We start from the raw sequence: 19645 nt of genomic DNA, 5'->3' as shown, positions 1-19645 counted from the left end.
AAAAGTGCCCATTATGTGTGAAACAAGTGTTGGAAAGCTCTTCACACTTCAGTTGTCAACGACAATAGTTCGATTTTCAAGGAATTTGATCATATGCCAAGAATGTATAACTTGCTTCACTAAAGTTAACTTTACCTTGTTTCAACTCAAGACATGACTATCCATCTATGTTGGTATTTAAGCTAAGGTAACTGAGCTATAGGTGATATCTCTGCGCTTATCCCTCGTCAGTATTATGGAATAATTATAATATTAAGGTACGATTTTAATGGAGAAGGCTGATCCGAGAGCAGCGCTGCCTTTCATTTGATCCTATTAGTTTTGACACATGCCGCGATGACGCACTTAGTAAACATTTCTCTGAGTGGTGTTTTGGGAAACACGTTACATCTTCGGAAGGATGCATCCTTAACACTCGCAAACCTAAGTTCTATCGCTATCGGAAACCAGGCCCTGGTGTGCATTCAAACGTCTGTATTATTGTCCTATTGCCTGGGTTGCATTCATTTGGGACAATTGGTATAGTGTTTTAAAAATGGAATATGAAAATGAACTTTCCCAATTGGTAGCGCCTGCTTTGTTAACTTTTTAAAAATCCTGCTTCATCCTCACTGAATGCATCCATTGGGTCTGATGCCATTGCAAAGCGCTCATCAACCCTGATTCTCACGCTCCTCTCTCATTGCAGTCTATGCCTGGAAGGGGATGACCGACGAGGAGTACGTGTGGTGCATTGAGCAGACCATCTACTGGAAGGACGGCCAGCCCCTCAACATGATCCTGGATGACAGCGGCGACCTCACCACAAGAAGTACCCCATACTGCTGTCAGGTATGGGACCTAGCAATCTCTGACTTACAACTCTCAGGGCCTCAGGCCTCTCATACAGCTGCTTAATTAAAGAAGCAGGGCACCATATTGCTGCACACATTGAAGGGCTAAGAAGGACAGTGGTATTCACATGTCCCAATTCGGTCCCTCCCCTTGGCCCTAACTGGATCCGAAGGGCACTGAAGTGAAATACCGTGTAGTAGTGGAGCTCCCATTTTGCTTTCGCCTTACAAAAATGTAAACATGAGGTTTGATATTTAGTCAATGCCCCTGCATTTGACTTGTCACAGTTATTTGTCATAATCATTTACCTTATCCGGTCAAGCCTTTGTTGGTTTGCCTTTTTGTTCAGCTGTGTGGCAAGTTAAGTTTGATTTTAGGGTGTGTTGCATCCTGTAAGAGCTTTTAAAGGAATGACTGTTCTATCCAGAGCAAAGCATTAAAGGGGAAGTTCAGTATTTAACTTGATGTTTTGTATTGGCTGGGAGACTAATCAATGGTTTCTATTTTCTTCAAACAGCAAAGACACACTTTAGCCAGCAATCTAAATAAATGAGTGATGGGGTAACCGTGCAATGTAAAAGTGGTTTACTTTATGCCCCAATGCGAAACACTAGAGGTATTTTAATAGGCACAGCCTTTCCACACTAGTCATGTACACTATTATTCTCAGATCTAATTTAGTGTGGTTCAGCTATGGAAATATGCCTCCCCCAAATTGCAAGGGTGATACTGCTATGATTGTCAGCAGGGCTGTATTTCTCAGTCTTGTACACCAGGTGGCGGTATTACTCCAGAGTCAATACTGAGAACTGCGGATGAACTTAAGGTGCTTTGGTAAGCAACATGCAGCAGGAACTCTTAACTTTAAACACAGTCCCTTGGGAATGATGTTCCTAAGGAGGGAAGTCTTGACTCCTGTTTGAAATGTTAACTGTTAATTCATATTAGTTCTCTGAGAAGAGAACAGGCTAAGTCCCTGATAATTTTGTGACCTTTATGATGGCGCCACCTACCACATGTGGATGCCATTTAAAAAAAGTGCTAATTAAGGATAGTCAAATTGTATCCTTTGGGAATCAAGGTGTCTGAGGGGACCACCACAGTGGTGCACAACCTGTACAAGATGATGAAGAACGGCGAGCTCAAGGTCCCAGGGCAATGACTCAGTCACCAAGGTAGACCCCATCATCCTCCCTTAGTAGGGCCATGCTTGACTCATTAGTTCTTAAAGTGCCATAAAATAATGGTACTGTACGTGATCACCCTCCTGAGTAAGCAGCGGTATTGACTCCCTCTCTATAGATCATTTCTCTCTCTCTCCCTCCAGAGCAAGTTCGACAAACTGTATGGCTGCAGAGAGTCTCTGATTGACGGGATCAAGCGGGCCACCGACGTGATGATTGATGGAAAGGTGGCGGTTGTTGCTGGCTACGGTGACGTTGTCAAGGGCCCTCCGTGGGTTCGGTGCCCGCGTCATCGTCACAGAGGTGGACCCCATCAATGCCCTGCAGGCTGCCGTGGAGGGTCTGGATCCTTTTTAGTTTGATTTATATTGTTATTATACTGTTATATTGATTGTTATTGTTCAGATTTAATTTACATTCTCAAAATATTATTGGAGATTTGTTATAGGTGTGCGTTCAGTTATCTTGGGTGCCTAGCAAATATGATCTGAAGAATTTGTTTTAAGTTGAAGGCCATTTATAATTGCTGTACATAATATGCAAACATTTTCTGTTTGACCCCATGTCATTTGTTCACTGCAGCAGAGGTAGTATCAAGCTCAAGTGTAAAAGCAATGTTATACATTGCTTTTGTGTATTATTTAATTGGCTTTTGTGATTGTTGTAGGATATGAAGTCACCACCATGGAGGAGGCTTGCAAGGAGGGGAACATCTTTGTGACCACCACTGGCTGTGAGGACATCCTTTTGGGCAAGTAGGTATCATTTTGGAGTCCAGTAGAACACCATGCAACCCATGTTAAACACTGTCTGATCAGAAGTACACGCAGTCAAGTTGGGCTAACCCCATTTAATCGCTCGTTTGGGCAATAGGCTGTTGGACGAGCAGTCGCAAATAGATTGTTTTTGTTCATGGCACACAAGACACCTGTCTGATTTGCTCCTGTCTCTTTGGACTAAGCCATTGTGGAGGCCACGGGTATGACACGGTCCAATAAGAAGAGTGTGGCTAAGTTGCACAAAGTATGTCTCTCTCAGAATTCGTTCTTCCGCCACTTTGTCCACATTCATTGTTTCATAACTTAATTGTGTGAATTGTTTGCCATTTTATTTTTAGTCTATCAATTCCCCATTATATAGATCACCAGTAGTACATTGTTTCATTCCATTTATGAGTTCTCAATTTATTCATGATATTTACTTTTGGAGCGCGCCTGTCAGTGTTGAGTAAGGACACAGACCTGATTACGCATATAGAAGTAGGTCTATGCCACCTGGCCTATATGTTTGACCTATATGTAGACCTATATGTTTGCACATTTGGGACATATGTCTTAACTCAAGACCACTAATGACCAGTGGCGCTTCTTAAAGTAATTTTTTCTTCACTTCAAACCACAAGTAAACCAAGTCTGTTTATAGAATCTATTGAGAATGACAGTAGTTCAATGTACTTGAGCAATATTTCCATCTCTCTCCCTTTTGATAACCACTTCATGAAAGGGGGAAAATGTCATGCTCTGATCCAGGTGAAACGCCATAAAATACCTGATTTACTTCTTATCCCTTGCACAAATAGCCTACAGCTGTGTCTGCCCTGAGCTCACTGGATACGAGGGCCTAGAATATTTTATACAATGCTGCACGTTTCCTAGCGAAAGGTTCGGGCCGGACCAAGTCAATACGTTTTTTTGCAGACAGGCCATGTGTTGCAAATATGTTTTTTTATTTTTTTATATAGGGTTTTAAAAAACATTTATAGGCTTTTTTTATTAGGCTGTTTTATATCTGCAGGCTGCAATGTTTTTATTTGTTTACTTTATGTAGGCTATTTCTACATGGATGGCAATAGAAGTAACTTTTAGATTTGTCACTATCATTTAGATATACTTTTTTTTATTAACCACATGACAATGAAAACATGCATGAAATGAATAGGAAATGTAGTCAAGATGTTGACAAGGTTATAAATAATAATTTTTTTATTGAAATAATAATTGTGTCCTTCAAACTTTGCTTTCGTCAAATAATCCTCCATTTGCAACAATTACAGCCTTGCAGACCTTTGGCATTCAAATTGTCAATTTGTTGTGGTAATCTGAAGAGATTTCACCCCATGCTTCCTGACGCACCTCCCACAAGTTGGATTGGCTTGATGGGCACTTCTTACGTACCATAAGGTCAAGCTGCTCCCACAACAGCTCAATAGGGTTGGGATCTGGTGACTGTGCTGGCCACTCCATTATAGACAGAATAACAGCTGACTGCTTCTTCCCTAAATAGTTCTTACATAGTTTAGAGCTGTGCTTTGGGTTATTGTCCCATAGGCTCAAATTAAGCGCCGTCCACAGGGTGTGGCATGGCATTGCAAAATGGAGTGATAGCTTTCCTTCTTCAAGATCCCTTTTACGCTGTACAAATCTCCCACTTTACCACCACCAAAGCACACCATCACATTGCCTCCACCATGCTTGACACTCCAGCATCTTAATTTTTTCTGCGTCTCACGAATGTTTGTCTTTGTGATCCAAACACCTCAAACTTAGATTAGTCTGTCCATAATACTTTTTTCCAAATCTTCCACTGTTCAGTGTCTGTGTTATTTTGCCCATCTTAATCTTTTATTTCTATTGACCAGTCTGAGATATAGCTTTTTCTTTGCAATTCTGCCTAGAAGGCCAGATTCCCAGAGTCGTCTCTTCACTGTTGACGTTGAGACTGGTGTTTTGCAGGTACTGTCTCTCCTTTTCTGGGGAGTTTCCCATTGCTTGGAAAGCAGCCACGGTTCGTCCTTATTTAAAGGGGTAGATAAATCTGATCCTAACTGTTATAGGCCTGTTTATTGACAAGTTTTTCCACCACTTTTGATAATCAACTGACTGGCTTTCTTGATGTCTATAGTATTCTCTCGGGTATGCAATCTGGTTTCCGCTCAGGTTATGGATGTGTCACTGCAACCTTAAAAGGTCCTCAATGATGTCACCATTGCCCCAAGCAAATTGTGCTGTTATTTTTTTGACTTGGCCAAAGCTTTTGATAAGGTAGTCCATTCCATTCTTGTGGACCGGCTAAGGAGTATTGGTGTCTGAGGGGTCTTTGGGCTGGTTAGCTAACTACCTCGCTCAAAGAGTGCAGTGTATAAAGTCCGAATCTGCTGTCAGCCACTGGCTGCCACCAAGGGAGTACCCCAAGGCTCGATCCTAGGCCCCACGCTTTTCTCAATTTACATCAACAACATAGCTCTCTCATTCATTTATTTGCTGATGATAGTATTTTACTCAGCTGTCCCCTCCCCGGATTTTGTGTTAATTGCCCTACAACAAAGCTTTCTTGGTGTCCAACACGCTTTCTCTACCCTTAACTTTGTTCTGAACACCTCCAAAACAAAGGTCATGTGGTTTGATAAGACGAATGCCCCTCCTCCCACAGATGTTATTACTACCTCTGAGGGTTTAAAGCTTGAGGTAGTTACCTCATACAAGTACTTGGGAGTATGGCTAGATGGTACACTGTCCTTCTCTCAGCACATATCAAAGCTGCAGGCCAAAGTTAAATCTAGACTTGGTTTTCTCTATTGTAATCGCTCCTCTTTCACCCCAGCTGCCAAACTGTAAACTGGTCATCTCTGTATATCTGTCGCAAGACTCACTGGTTGATGCTTATTTATAAAAGCCTCACTCCCCCCTGTCTGAGACATCTACTGCAGCTCTCATCCTTCACATACAACACACGTTCTGCCAGTCACATTCTGTTAAAGGTCCCCAAAGCACACACATCTCTGGGTCGCTCCTCTTTTCAGTTCGCTGCAGCTAGTGACTGGAACAAGCTGCAACAAACACTCAAACTGGACAGTTTTATCTCAATCTCTTCATTCAAAGACTCAATAATGGACACTCTTACTGATAGTTGTGGCTGCTTTGTGTGATGTATTGTTGTCTCTGCCTTGCCCTTTGTGCTGTTCTCTGTGCCCAATAATGTGTGTACCATGTTGTGTTGCTACCATGCTGTCTTGTCATGTGGTACTGCCTTGCTATGTTGTCTTAGGTCTCCATTTATGTAGTGTTGTGTTCTTTCTTGTTGTGATGTGTGTTTTTGTCCTATATTTATATTGTATTAATTTTTTATCCCAGGCCCCCTTCCCCGCAGGAGGCCTTTTGGTAGGCCGTCATTGTAAATAAGAATTTGTTCTTAACTGACTTGCCTAGTTAAATTTAAGGTAAAAAAATATATATTTATATTTAATGAAGCTGCCAGTTGAGGACTTGTGAGGTGTCTTTTTCAAACTAGACACTCTATTGTACATGTCCTCTTTCGCAGTTGAATTAATGAACGCACTGGTGTTCTCCCCAGACACTTTGAGCAAATGAAAGACGACTCCATCGTTTGCAACGTCGGCCACTTCGACTGTGAGATTGACCTGAACTGGCTCAACGCCAACTCCGCCGAGAAGATCAACATCAAGCCGCAGGTTGGACTACCCCCCCCCACACACACATACACACCCTAGATGTGCTATGTACGTTATGTTGTCTTCTGTAATTTAGTTCTCCAGTTTTGTCCTAAACTACCGTTCTCCTGCCAGGTGGACCGCTACCGTATGAAGAGCGGTCGCTACATCATCGTCCTGGCCGAGGGCAGACTGGTCAACCCTGGGCTGCGCCATCCCCGGTTTCGTCATGAGCAACTCTTTCACTAACCAAGTGTTGGCCCAGATTGAGCTGTGGAAGAACACTACCAAGTACCCCCTGGGAGTCCACTTCCTGCCCAAAAAGGTGAGCTATTTATAAGAGAAGCGACGTAAATGCATTTGTCTTTTCATCATTAGATTGACACACCTGTATTCTGTAGTTATTTAGTTGTGAGTATCCTATATATGCTTTTTTCACAACCTGTAAAGAGTTCTAGGTTTTCTTTGCCTGCAACTCTGTACAGTTTAATAGGAAAAAAATGTATTGTCACTGTATTCTGAAATTGACCCAACTAACTCCTGGTTGAAATACAGTGGGGCAAAAAAGTATTTAGTCAGCCACCAATTGTGCAAGTTCTCCCACTTAAAAAGATGAGGCCTGTAATTTTCATCATAGGTACACTTCAACTATGACCGACAAAATGGAGAAAAAAACATCTAGAAAATCACATTGTAGGATTTTTTATGAATTTATTTGCAAATTATGGTGGAAAATAAGTATTTGGTCAATAACAAAAGTTTATCTCAATACTTTGTTATATATCCTTTGTTGGCAATGACAGAGGTCAAATGTTTTCTGTAAGTCTTCACAAGGTTTTCACACAATGTTGCTGGTATTTTGGCCCATTCCTCCATGTAGATCTCCTCTAGAGCAGTGATGTTTTGGGACTGTTGCTGGGCAACACAGACTTTCAACTCCCTCCAAAGATTTTCTATGTGGTTGAGATCTGGAGACTGGCTAGGCCACTCCAGGACCTTGAAATGCTTCTTACGAAGCCACTACTTCGTTGCCCGGGCGGTGTGTTTGGGATCATTGTCATGCTGAAAGACCCAGCCACGTTTCATCTTCAATGCCCTTGCTGATGGAAGGAGGTTTTCACTCAAAATCTCACGATACATGGCCCCATTCATTCTTTCCTTTACACGGATCAGTCATCCTGGTCCCTTTGCAGAAAAACAGCCCCAAAGCATGAAGTTTCCACCCCCATGCTTCACAGTAGGTATGGTGTTCTTTGGATGCAACTCAGCATTCTTTGTCCTCCAGTTTAGTTTTTACCAAAAAGTTATATTTTGGTTTCATCTGACCAAATGACATTCTCCCAATCTTCTTCTGGATCATCCAAATGCTCTCTAGCAAACTTCAGACGGGCCTGGACATGTACTGGCTTAAGCAGGGGGACACGTCTGGCACTGCAGGATTTGAGTCCCTGGCGGCGTAGTGTGTTACTGATGGTAGGCTTTGTTACTTTGGTCCCAGCTCCCTGCAGGTCAACCGCCGTGTGGTTTTGGGATTTTTGCTCACCGTTCTTGTGATCATTTTGACCCCATGGGGTGAGATCTTGCGTGGAGCCCCAGATCGAGGGAGATTATCAGTGGTCTTGTATGTCTTCCATTTCTTAATAATTGCTCCCAGTTGATTTCTTCAAACCAAGCTGCTTACCTATTGCAGATTCAGTCTTCCCAGCCTGGTGCAGGTCTACAATTTTGTTTATGGTTGTCCTTTGACAGCTCTTTGGTTTTGGCCATAGTGGAGTTTGGAGTGTGACTGTTTGAGGTTGTGGACAGGTGTCTTTTATACTGATAACAAGTTCAAACAGGTGCCATTAATACAGGTAACGAGTGGAGGACAGAGGAGCCTCTTAAATAAGAAGTTACAGGTCTGTGAGAGGCAGAAATATTGCTTGTTTGTAGGTGACCAAATACTTATTTTCCACCATAATTTGCAAATAAATTCATAAAAAATCCTACAATGTGATTTTCTGGATTTTATTTTATCATTTTGTCTGTCATAGTTGAAGTGTACCTATGATAAATGACAGGCCTCTCTCATCTTTTTAAGTGGGAGAACTTGCACAATTGGTGGCTGACTAAATACTTTTTTGCCCCACTGTATATTATATGATGTCTTGTGACTATTCAAAGATATTGAAACTAGGCTGAATGGGAATAATGGCTTTGATTAACCCTGTAATAGGTAGCCCGAAATGAGGCTCTTTGTACTTGGAGTTGAAATTGAGCACTGCGCAGTCATTTTAAATTGAGTGACACATGGGTTGTGGTGAACATCTTAAGGCCTTTAACTGAAGCCATACACTCAGAGCTGAGCGCAAGAGATATGCTTGTGGGAAGTTGGGAACAAAGCCAGGGATGGTTCGAGGTCAGTCTATTGCCTTAAGAATGTAGTTTTATTTATTTATTTATTTTGTACATGGTCTGTCAAACATAAGAACCACCACTGATATCCCTCATTCTTTTCCTGCTCGACCGGTTCAGCATTTTTTGACAGCTCCTTTTTGAATTATGTCTGTTCTTTGAGACTGGCATTGAGACCAGTTTTGGCATTTTTCCTGCGATTTTGACCTAACTGCTTGGGCGCAACCAAGCATGTTTTTTTTTTCAGGGGAAAATGTGATTTGCGTGACGATTGAACCCATTACAATAAGTTTTAAGAAAACTTTATTCTGAATTTGACTTGTAATGTCCTTTTTCTCTTCTTTCTGCAGCTGGATGAGGAGGTGGCTTCCGCCCATCTCGACAAGCTCTGCGTCAAGCTGACTAAGCTGTCAGATAAGCAGCCAAATGCCTGGACTTAACTGCGAAGGACCCTTCAAGCCCGACCACTACCGCTATTGAAAAGTTTGTCAGATAGGTGGCCAAGCAGCGGCCCATAGTCATGGTGCAGTCTGGAGGTGGTGTGGTGGTGCATGGACACGTGGGTCTGGGTAGGGGAAGATTCCCAGGACTTCTGGTGGCTAGGAAATTTTTGCTAATGCCCTGCTTCAACTTGCATTCAAATTTTCTTGCCCACTGTATGCACTTGCCTTTAGATTCTAACCAGAGCTCCATTGCCTTTCAAGTAACAAGTGCTAAATGGATTCTAAAGGCCCCAATCTTGTTATAGATTGCATTCCCTCTATAAAAGCCTGATTTATTTTTAGTTGAAAGCCCCAATCCCTGTACTATTCAGGTTTACCAATACAATGTAGTGGCTAATATGGCAATAAGTGCTGGTTTCATATTGTCTTAAGGAAAATCCACCAAAGTACCACCAAAGCAGTTCTTGCTTGGCTTCAAGTATACTTACTCAGTTCTAGAACATCTGTAGTGACTTCCCTATTCTGTTTTTATTTAGCTTTATCTTGCCAGTGTTGTGAGCTGTGAGAGAATGGGGTGTGGTCAGGTCAACTATACTGCCATGTTTTGCGGTTACATCATGTATATCTCAAGTGTTGCATTTCATACAGGAGTTGTACTATTGTGAAATTTGATGCAATAGCGTGATGCAATTCTCTTTTATTTACTTTTTTTGGATTGCTGCATGGCAAATGCAATGCAAGAGTTGAAATAATGCAATTCTGGCAGCAATGCAGAGGGCAACTACACGCAACCTGCCGGACCCCTCAATTGAAAATGACAGATTCTGCCAGGACACTTCATTACTGCAATTTGTCTGCCTTTTGCTTAAGTCTATTCCAAACAGGTGAAAATTGTCATATTTGAACCAAACTGGAATTATGCAAAGTTATTCATTGGGGGATTGCATGGATGAACGCTATTAATTCAAATTTACACTGCAATCTCCCATCAACTTAGAGATTTTGCTTTTGATTCAATGCTACTTGGCTCCGGAGGATCCATCAGCTAATTGAATAATAGCATTTATTTTCTCCGTTATTGGCACCAACTCAGTGGCCTGGTTATTGTCCGCCCTGAGTGTTGGAAGGTTGTGAGTTTAATCCCTCGCCGAGTCATACCAAAGACTGTATAAATGGGACCGGATGCTTCTCTGCTTGGAACTCACCATTAAGAATATAGATTGGAAGGCCCTGCAATAGACTAACGTCCTGTCGAGGAGGTGTATTTCTGCATCAAGCTGCCTCGTGCTACAGAAATATGAACCGTTCCGGATCGCACAGGGCTTGCTTACCTTTGTTATTCCTTGTACTTGTCTCCATGCCAACTCAACATACTATGAAGAACTCTACAGTATGCGTTACAAGCATTTGGGTTTGAATGTTAGTCAAGAAAAGGTATGAAGAAATAATTTTAAGGCATGAATCGTAAACTACAGTCTGCATAACGCTCATACTACCGACACAATTTTGGATCATAGCCTAAAGGTGGTTTATTAAATGTTTCATTACTTTGTCAATCAACTTGTTCGCAATATAAATTATCAATATGGACTTTTTTTTTATTTTTTTAAGTAAATTACTTTTGAGGTCATTTTGACCCCAGCTAAAATAGCTTATTTTTTGTGCATATAAAAATCAGCCCCTGGTATAAATAATGCAACACAGAACTCTGATACTCAATCTACACCCACAGCTGTATTGGTGCGTATTCTCTAAAAGGTAGTCGTTCTTGTAAAAATCTAAACCCAGGTTTCTCTAGAGCCATTAAGTTATCCATGCCACCAGAGGGTGAAGGGGGACCTTTATACAGTTCACCTGCACATATGGCACACCTTATGTACACACCTATGGTAATAACTATGTAAGACTGTGTACAAAATCAATATTACCTTACATACAGTGTACAAAACATTAAGAACACCAGCTCTTTCCATGAGACTTGGCCAGGTCAGCTACAGGTTAATATTGGTTCATTATTTGACAGGCACTGAACAGACAAATGTGACAACTAGCTAGATGGTTACAGTAGTTGCCTTAGTAACCAAACAAATAGACTTGCTAGTTTAGCTAAGCAAACCATCATCCAACTTTACTATTATGAAAATCTAATTCAACAATGAAGTTAAGGTTTCCAATTTGACGTTTGCTTTCAAAAGAAGTTAAAATAGAACATGAAAGAATGAACTTAGCCATTAAATTACATCATGCAATAGGGAAATAATGCACACTCTAGAATGCCCTTCAAGACAGTCAGAAATTAGTACTCAACAATGCCATGGTATAATCAAAGATTATCTATCTGTGGTAAAATGGTTTTAAATATGCATTGATAAATTATTAAATACACATTTACCTCAACCTTTATAATGGGTACCTTCAACATAAAGTGTTACAGGTTGTTTATTTGACCATTTTAAACATCTATCAAAAGACCACGTACATACGAAAAAAGATTGCAGTCAGAGTGCAGTATAACTGCAGTATTCTGCAATTACTGCGTCCAAAATACTGCAGTCAACTGCAGTTACTGCACTTTCAAAACTGCAATCTTTTTTTGTAAGGTTGGGAATGCAAGGGGTAACTTTAGGGATAACCAAAGTACCCTGTGGGCCATTAGACATACTGAAACGTTGAAATTGCTGCCAAAGTGTTTTCCTGGGGCACGAAACTGCTCAATCAACCTTTTTCTAAGATTCTTTTCTTTTGCCTGTGAATGGGAAACAGCTGCTGCCTGTGGTACCCAAAGTGTCACTCCCTCCCGTTGATGTGTTTTGGCTCCTCACTTTTATGACTTGTACTGGCTGGTCCTGGTCAATGTTTACAGCCCAGCTCATTACACTGCTCTGAGCAGCTCAGTCCTCTATCATGAGAGCCACTGGTCTGACTTTGATCTATGCAATGCTGTTTACCGCAAGGTTTTGTCATTGAAAGTGTCTTGAGTCTGCACAGCAATGTTCTAGAATATTGGACAATTGGCTTTCATACTTTTTAGTTCTCTGGGAGGCAAACTCAGCAAAAAAAGAAATGTCCTCTCACTGTCAACTGCGTTTGTTTTCAGCAAATATTTGTATGAACATAAGATTCAACAACTGAGACATAAACTGAACAAGTTCCACAGACGTGACAAACAGAAATGGAATAATGTGTCCCTGAACAAGAGGGGGGGTTCAAAAGTAACAGTCGGTATCTGGTGTGGCCACCAGCTGCATTAAGTACTGCAGTGCATCTCCTCCTCATGGACTGCACCAAATTTGCCAGTTCTTGCTGTGAGATGTTACCCCACTCTTCCACCAAGGCACCTGCAAGTTCCCGGACATTTCTGGGGGGAATGGCCCTCACACTCCGATCCAACAGGTCCCAGACGTGCTCAATAGAATTGAAATCACGCACAGAACGAGCAGTATGGCTGGTGGCATTGTCATGCTGGAGGGTTATGTCAGGATGAGCCTGCAGGAAGGGTACCACATGAGGGAGGAGGATATCTTCCCTGTAATACACAGCGTTGAGATTGCCTTCAATGACAACAAGCTTAGTCCGATGATGCTGTGACACATCGCCCCAGGCCATGACTCCACCTCCATATTGATCCCGCTCCAGAGTACAGGCCTCGGTGTAACGCTCATTCCTTCGACGATAAACGCGAATCCGACCATCACCTCTGGTGAGACAAAACCGCGACTCGTCAGTGAAGAGCACTTTTTGCCAGTCCTGTTGTGTGGTCCAGCGACGGTGGGTTTGTGCCCACCGGCAACAACGTCGCCTATGATGTCTGGTGAGGACCTGCCTTACAACAGGCCTATAAGCCCTCAGTCCAGCCTCTCTCAGCCTATTGCGACAGTCCGAGCACTGATGGAGGAATTGTGCAATCCTGGTGTAACTCGGGCAGTTGTTGTTGCCATCTTGTACCTGTCCCACAGGTGTGATGTTCAGATGTACCGATCCTGTACAGGTGTTGTTACAGGTGGTCTGCCACTGCGAGGACGATCAGCTGTCTGTCCTGTCTCCCTGTAGCACTGTCTTAGGCGTCTCAAAGTACGGACATTACAATTTATTGCCCTGGCCACATCTGCAGTCCTCATGCCTCCTTGCAACTTGCCTCAGGCATGTTCATGCAGATGAGCAGGGATTTTGGGTTTCTTTCTTTTGGTGTTTTTCAGAGTCAGTGGAAAGGCCTCTTTAGTGTCCTAAGTTTTCATAACTGTGGCCTTAATTGCCTACCGTCTGTAAGCTGTTAGTGTCTTAAAGACCGTTCTACAGCTGCATGTTCATTAATTGTTTATGGTTCATTGAACAAGCATGGGAAACAGTATTTAAACCCTTTACAATGAAGATCTGTGAACTTATTTGGATTTTTACGAATTATCTTTGAAAGACAAGGTCCTGAAAAAGGAGCGTTTCATTTTTGCTGAGGCTACCTATACACAAAAAGTGTATCATTGTCACCCCCTGATCTGTTTCACCTGTCTATATGCTTGTCTCCACCCCCTTCCAAGTGTCGCCTATCTTCCACATTATTTTTACGAATTATCTTTGAAAGACAAGGTCCTGAAAAAGGAGCGTTTCATTTTTGCTGAGGCTACCTATACACAAAAAGTGTATCATTGTCACCCCCTGATCTGTTTCACCTGTCTATATGCTTGTCTCCACCCCCTTCCAAGTGTCGCCTATCTTCCACATTATTTTTACGAATTATCTTTGAAAGACAAGGTCCTGAAAAAGGAGCGTTTCATTTTTGCTGAGGCTACCTATACACAAAAAGTGTATCATTGTCACCCCCTGATCTGTTTCACCTGTCTATATGCTTGTCTCCACCCCCTTCCAAGTGTCGCCTATCTTCCCCATTATTTTTACGAATTATCTTTGAAAGACAGGGTCCTGAAAAGGGACATTTTATTTTTTTGCTGAGTTTAGTTACAATATGTCATAATGGGCTGCTGGTCTATCACAGCTCTGTGGCTGTGGATTCTGAATTGTGCCTAAAGAGTTTTGATACCAGTAACTATTTCACTGGAAGGACAATGGCACAGGAGGGGATGGCTGCTGTTTTACGGGCTCCTCACCAACAGTGCTGTTTTGTGTTTTTTTGCGTTGTTTGTAACTCATTTTGTACATAATGTTGCTGCTAACGTCTATTATGAACAAAAAAGAGCTTCTGGATATCAGAACAGCGATTTTTTTCTTTAACCTGTTAAGCTTAGGCCAACTTTTTCGAAAATTCTGTTAAAAATCGCGCAACATTTAAACGCCCTGCTACTCATGCCAGGAATATAGTATATGCATATGATTAGTATGTGTGGATAGAAAACACTCTGACGTTTCTAAAACTGGTTAAATCACGGCTGTGACTATAACAGAACGTGTGTTTCGTTGAAAAGTCCAAGGAAAACTGATCACCAAAAAGTGGAAAAAATATCAATGCGCCACTTGCATGTATTGTCTATGGCACAGCAAAATAGATGGCTCCGAGATTACAAGTCCTACAGCTTCCACACAATGTCGCCAGTCTTGGAAATTGCCTGGAGGTTGTTTCTTGGTCAAACGAAGAAGAGAGACCCCATACCATCCGGTGTACGACAGGATGTTTTGGAAGAGAGATTTCCGACCATGATTTAAAGACGTGGAGCTATTGAATACACATCGCCCCGTGATCAATTTGATAGATTATTAACGTTTACTAATACCTAAAGTTGGATTACAAAAGCATTTTGAAGTGTTTTGCGAAAGTTTATAGGCAACTTTTTTAATTAAAAAAAATGATGTTGCGTTTTGAAACTGTTTTTTTCTGGATCACACAGTTTTCATAGATGGATATTTTTGGTATATATGGACCGATTTAATCGGGAAAAAAAGACCCAATAGTGATGTTTATGGGACATATAGGAGTGCCAACAAAGAAGCTTGTCAAAGGTAATGAATGTTTTATATTTTATTTCTGCATTTTGTGTAGCGCCGGCTATGCTAATTCTTTTGTTTAGGTCCCCTTCAGGTATTTCGGGGTGTTGCATGCTATCAGATAATAGCTTCTCATGCTTTCGCTGAAAAGCATTTAAAAAATCTGACTTGTTGGCTAGATTCACAACGAGTGTAGCTTTAATTCAGTACCCTGCATGTGTGTTTTAATGAACATTTGAGTTTTAACGAGTGCTATTAGCATTTGGCGTAGCACATTTGCATTTCCTGATGGCTGGGTGGGACGCAGACATCTCAGGGGACGCTAAGAGGTTTTAATGAGTCCGACGCGAATGATATACTGCTTCTCCGAGACCAGGCCCAAATCCCGTTATTTGTGTGAAGAAAAGAAGGGGGTGGAGATCGGGTGCCTTGTGAGAATTAGTCAGCAAGTGGGTTACACACCTCTACCATTTGTTCTATTGGCCAACGTGCAATCACTGGAGAATAAACTGGATGATCTCCGTTGAAGATAATCCTACCAAGGGGACATTAAAAACTGTAACATCTTAACATCGTTCAGCCATTCACCGAGGAATGGCTGAACGATGACACAGATAATATACAGTTGGCTGGGTTTTCCGTGCATCGACAGGACAGAACAGCTACGTCTGGTAAGATGAGGGGTGGTGTTGGTGTGTCTATTTGTCAATAACAGCTGGTGAAAGATGTCTAATATTAAGGAGGTCTCAAGGTATTGCTTGTCTGAGGTAGATTACCTCATGATAAGCTGAAGACCACACTATCTACCAAGACTGTTTTCATCTATATTTTTCTTAGCCATCTATTTAAGGCCATAAGCAAGCAAGAAAATGCTCATCCAGAAGTGGCCCTCCTAGTGGCCAGGGACTTTAATGCAGGCAAACCTAAATCAGTTTTTACCTTATTTCTACGTGCATGTCACATGTGCAAGCAAAGGAAAAAAAACTCCTAGACCACCTTTACTCCACACACAGAGATGGATACAAAGCTATCCCGCCTCCATTTGACAAATCTGACCATAATTCTATCCTCCTGATTCCTGCTTACAAGCAAAAACCAAAGCAGGAAGTGCCAGTGACTCGCTCAATACGGAAGTGGTCAGATGACGTGGATGCTACGCTACAGGACTGTTTTGCTAGCACAGACTGTGTAATATGTTCCCGGGATTGATCCAATGGTATTGAGGACTATACCACCACAGTCACCGGCTTCATCAACATCTGCACTGAGCTAAAGGCTAGAGCTCAATGCCCTTTCCCATGTCGACAAAAGGAACACCTATGTGAGAATGCTATTCATTGACTACAGCTCAGCGTTCAACACCATAGAGCCCTCAATGCTCAGTGGTGTATGCTTAGTCCTCTCCTCTACTCCCTATTCACCCACGACTGCGTTGCCAAGCACGATTCCAACACCATCATTAATTTTGCTGACGACACAACAGTGTCGCCTGATCACCAGCAAAAATGACACAGCCTATAGGGAGGAGGTCAGAGACCTGGCAGTGTGGTGCTAGGACAATAACCTCTCAACATGACCAAGACAAAGGAGCTGATCGTGGACTACAGGAAAAGGAGGGCCGAACACGCCCCCATTCACATCTACGTGTCTGTAGTGGAGCGGGTCGAGAATTTCAAGTTCCTTGGTGTCCACCACGCCAACAAACTATCATGGTCCAAACACACAAGACATTTGTGAAGAGGGCACAACAATACCTTTTCCCCCTCAGGAGACTGAAAACATTTGGCATGGGTCCCCAGATCCTCAAAAAGTTCTACAGCAGCTCCATCGAGAGAATCCTGACTGGTTGCAATCACTGCCTGGTATGGCAACTGCTCGGCATCTGACCATAAGACGCTACAGAGGGTAATGTGTATAGCTTGGGATCAAGCTTCCTGCAATCCAGGACCTATATACTAGGCGTGTCAGAGGAAAGCCCCAAAAATGGTCAAAGCCTCCAGTCACCCAAGTCTGTTCTCACAATGCAACTGGTACAGATACCGGAGCGCCAAGTCTAGGTCCAAAAGGCTCCTTAACAGCTTTTACCCCTAAGCCATAAGACTGCTGAACAATTAATCAAATGGCCACCCGGGCTATTTACTTTGCTTTGTTTTTACACTGCTGCTACTCGCAGTTTGTTATCTATGTATAGTCACTTTACCCTTACCTACATGTACAAATTACCTCAACTAACCTGTACCCCCGCACATTGACTCGGTACTGGTACCCCCTGTATATAGCCTCGTTATTGTTAATTTATTGTGTTACTTTTTATTTTATTTTTTACTTTATTTATTTTTACTTTATTTATTTAGTAAATATTTTCTTAACTCTATTTCTTGAACTGTGTTGTTGGGTAAGGGCTTGTAAAGTAAGCATTTCACAGTAAAATTTGATTTGATACCACAAAGTTCAAGCAAACTAAAAGGTGACATATAATCAGCTGAATCCTCATACTATCCTCATACTGAATCCTCATACCGGGGTTCAAGCTTTAGCCCCATAGCACCACCATCAAGACAAATGGGCGTGGATGAGCTGCTTCTGTACTACTTATCACGCTTGCCAAAAATCTGACCTTAACTTCGAACAGATCATGCAATTTGCTTTTGATGCATTTTTAACCATTTTCAGTGATGTTGACTACTTTAAATGTATTTTCTCCAGAACAGCGGGACCGTTGGCACCAAATGTTCTATATAGAATCTATGTACCCATGTCTTTTCCAGGACACTAGCTCAAACTATATGGCTGCTATGAGCTTGTGAACCTACATGAATAGTTTTGCCTGTCTGACAGTGCCACCATGAAGCCCAACTGAAACGGACTTTGCAGGTTAGCTAAACTCATATCCCTGAGTGTGTGTGCCAAATTCCATGAGGTCGATCTGAACGTGCTTGCAAATGTTGAGTCTTGACAATGTTTGGAACATGTGTACCAAGTTGTTACAATACTAATATCCTCATATACATTTATGTGCCAGGTCATGCCCACTTGAATGTTTATTGGTCAGTATTGTTGTTTGACATACTAGAAAATATTGTGTTAAGAGACTTTGGTTAATAGATGCTATATATCAAGTTTCATTCAGATCGGTCATTCTCTGCCAGAGGAGTAGCGTTTTAAGTGTTTTTCACAAAATTCTTAATGGCGTAAAATTCTAAATGGCAGACCTTGTGGGTCCTTGAGGCAAATGTGTTCCTTGTAAGGAGAGGGAACTATGTACCAAATTTCCGGATTCTAGGTTTCACGGGGTGAGCGGTGGGACTTTTCAGAGTTTGTATCTTCAATCACTTGTGGCCAATTTACATAGCATTGCTTGAGAGGGTGTGGCCCTTGGCCGTTAACCTTTTTTTCTCAACCTTGTAAGTCTCATGGGAATTTGCATGTGAATTTCTTCTTACAGAAGAAGAATAAAAAGAATGCCAAAAAATACCAGCTTCACTGCTTGAAACCCTAATAACCAATGCCAACAAATATAATAAGGTTTCTCGCAGCTTCGCTGCTTGAACCCCTAAGGATAAACTGATGAGATGGGTAATATTTTTGTAGCATGTGGGCTTTTTTAAGTGTAGTCATAATATTCCAAAACGTGTATGCTTATGCACAGCAAATCCTCAGAGCAGCTCAAGCAATTTCTCCAACTGTCCACATTCAAATGAAGAGGACACATACCGGATCCACGTTGGTTGTGTATTGTGGGGAGGTGTGCATTTGGCCTTTGCTCCTGTGGATGTTGGTCTCAGAGCTGCGTAGTTAAGTCGCAATGAGACGCAGGACTATCCCATTTCAGCGTATGTGGACTATGATTTACGCTTTCGTGGGTGCAACACAAGTGCAATAGAAACCAGGCGTCCAGTACTGCTGCAGTATGATGATTCACAGCCATGATCTAAACAAGCGCAGCAGTTCAAATGCGTTTAAATGTGAAGATGACTTCAATGCACATAAATAAAGTTACCAAAAATGTAAATAGAAGTTTATTTCAAAATATGTATTGATTAGATTTTTCGTTACATCAATAAAATAAGTGTTAATACAAGCCATATGCCATAGAAAAATTCAGTACTAATGGCCCTCAGTAAATGCCTCGTAGTAAATATTGTACAGTTAGTTATTTTTTTACTCAAGAACAGACATTTTGGCTCCTTGAGTGCTTTTGCCAGTTTGTCTTTCTGTAAATAACATGTCATATTAATATAGAACTATAAAACATTTGTATTTCTCCAGTGCTAGTTTAATTTCTGCTGTCGGCCAAGTGATCACATGCATGCAATACAACACTGCTGATCATTATGAGGTTATGAACACTAGCAGCATCAATCTTTGAAAACCAGGTAGGGGAACACCATTTGTGCTTCTTTTAAGGTGCT

At 41.8% G+C, this 19645-nt stretch overlaps 1 pseudogene; it reads left to right on the top strand.

The window, feature by feature from the left end:
- The first annotated feature begins 705 nt into the window (after window positions 1-705).
- On the top strand, window positions 706-19370 carry LOC118389364 (adenosylhomocysteinase-like; annotated as a pseudogene).
- The last annotated feature ends 275 nt before the right edge of the window (window positions 19371-19645 follow it).

The sequence above is a fragment of the Oncorhynchus keta genome, chromosome 10 (genome assembly GCF_023373465.1).
Source record: "Oncorhynchus keta strain PuntledgeMale-10-30-2019 chromosome 10, Oket_V2, whole genome shotgun sequence".
NCBI classification, from domain to species: Eukaryota; Metazoa; Chordata; class Actinopteri; order Salmoniformes; family Salmonidae; genus Oncorhynchus; species Oncorhynchus keta.
The sequence above is the reverse complement of the archived record's forward strand: the minus strand, read 5'-3'. Positions and strand labels throughout refer to the sequence as shown.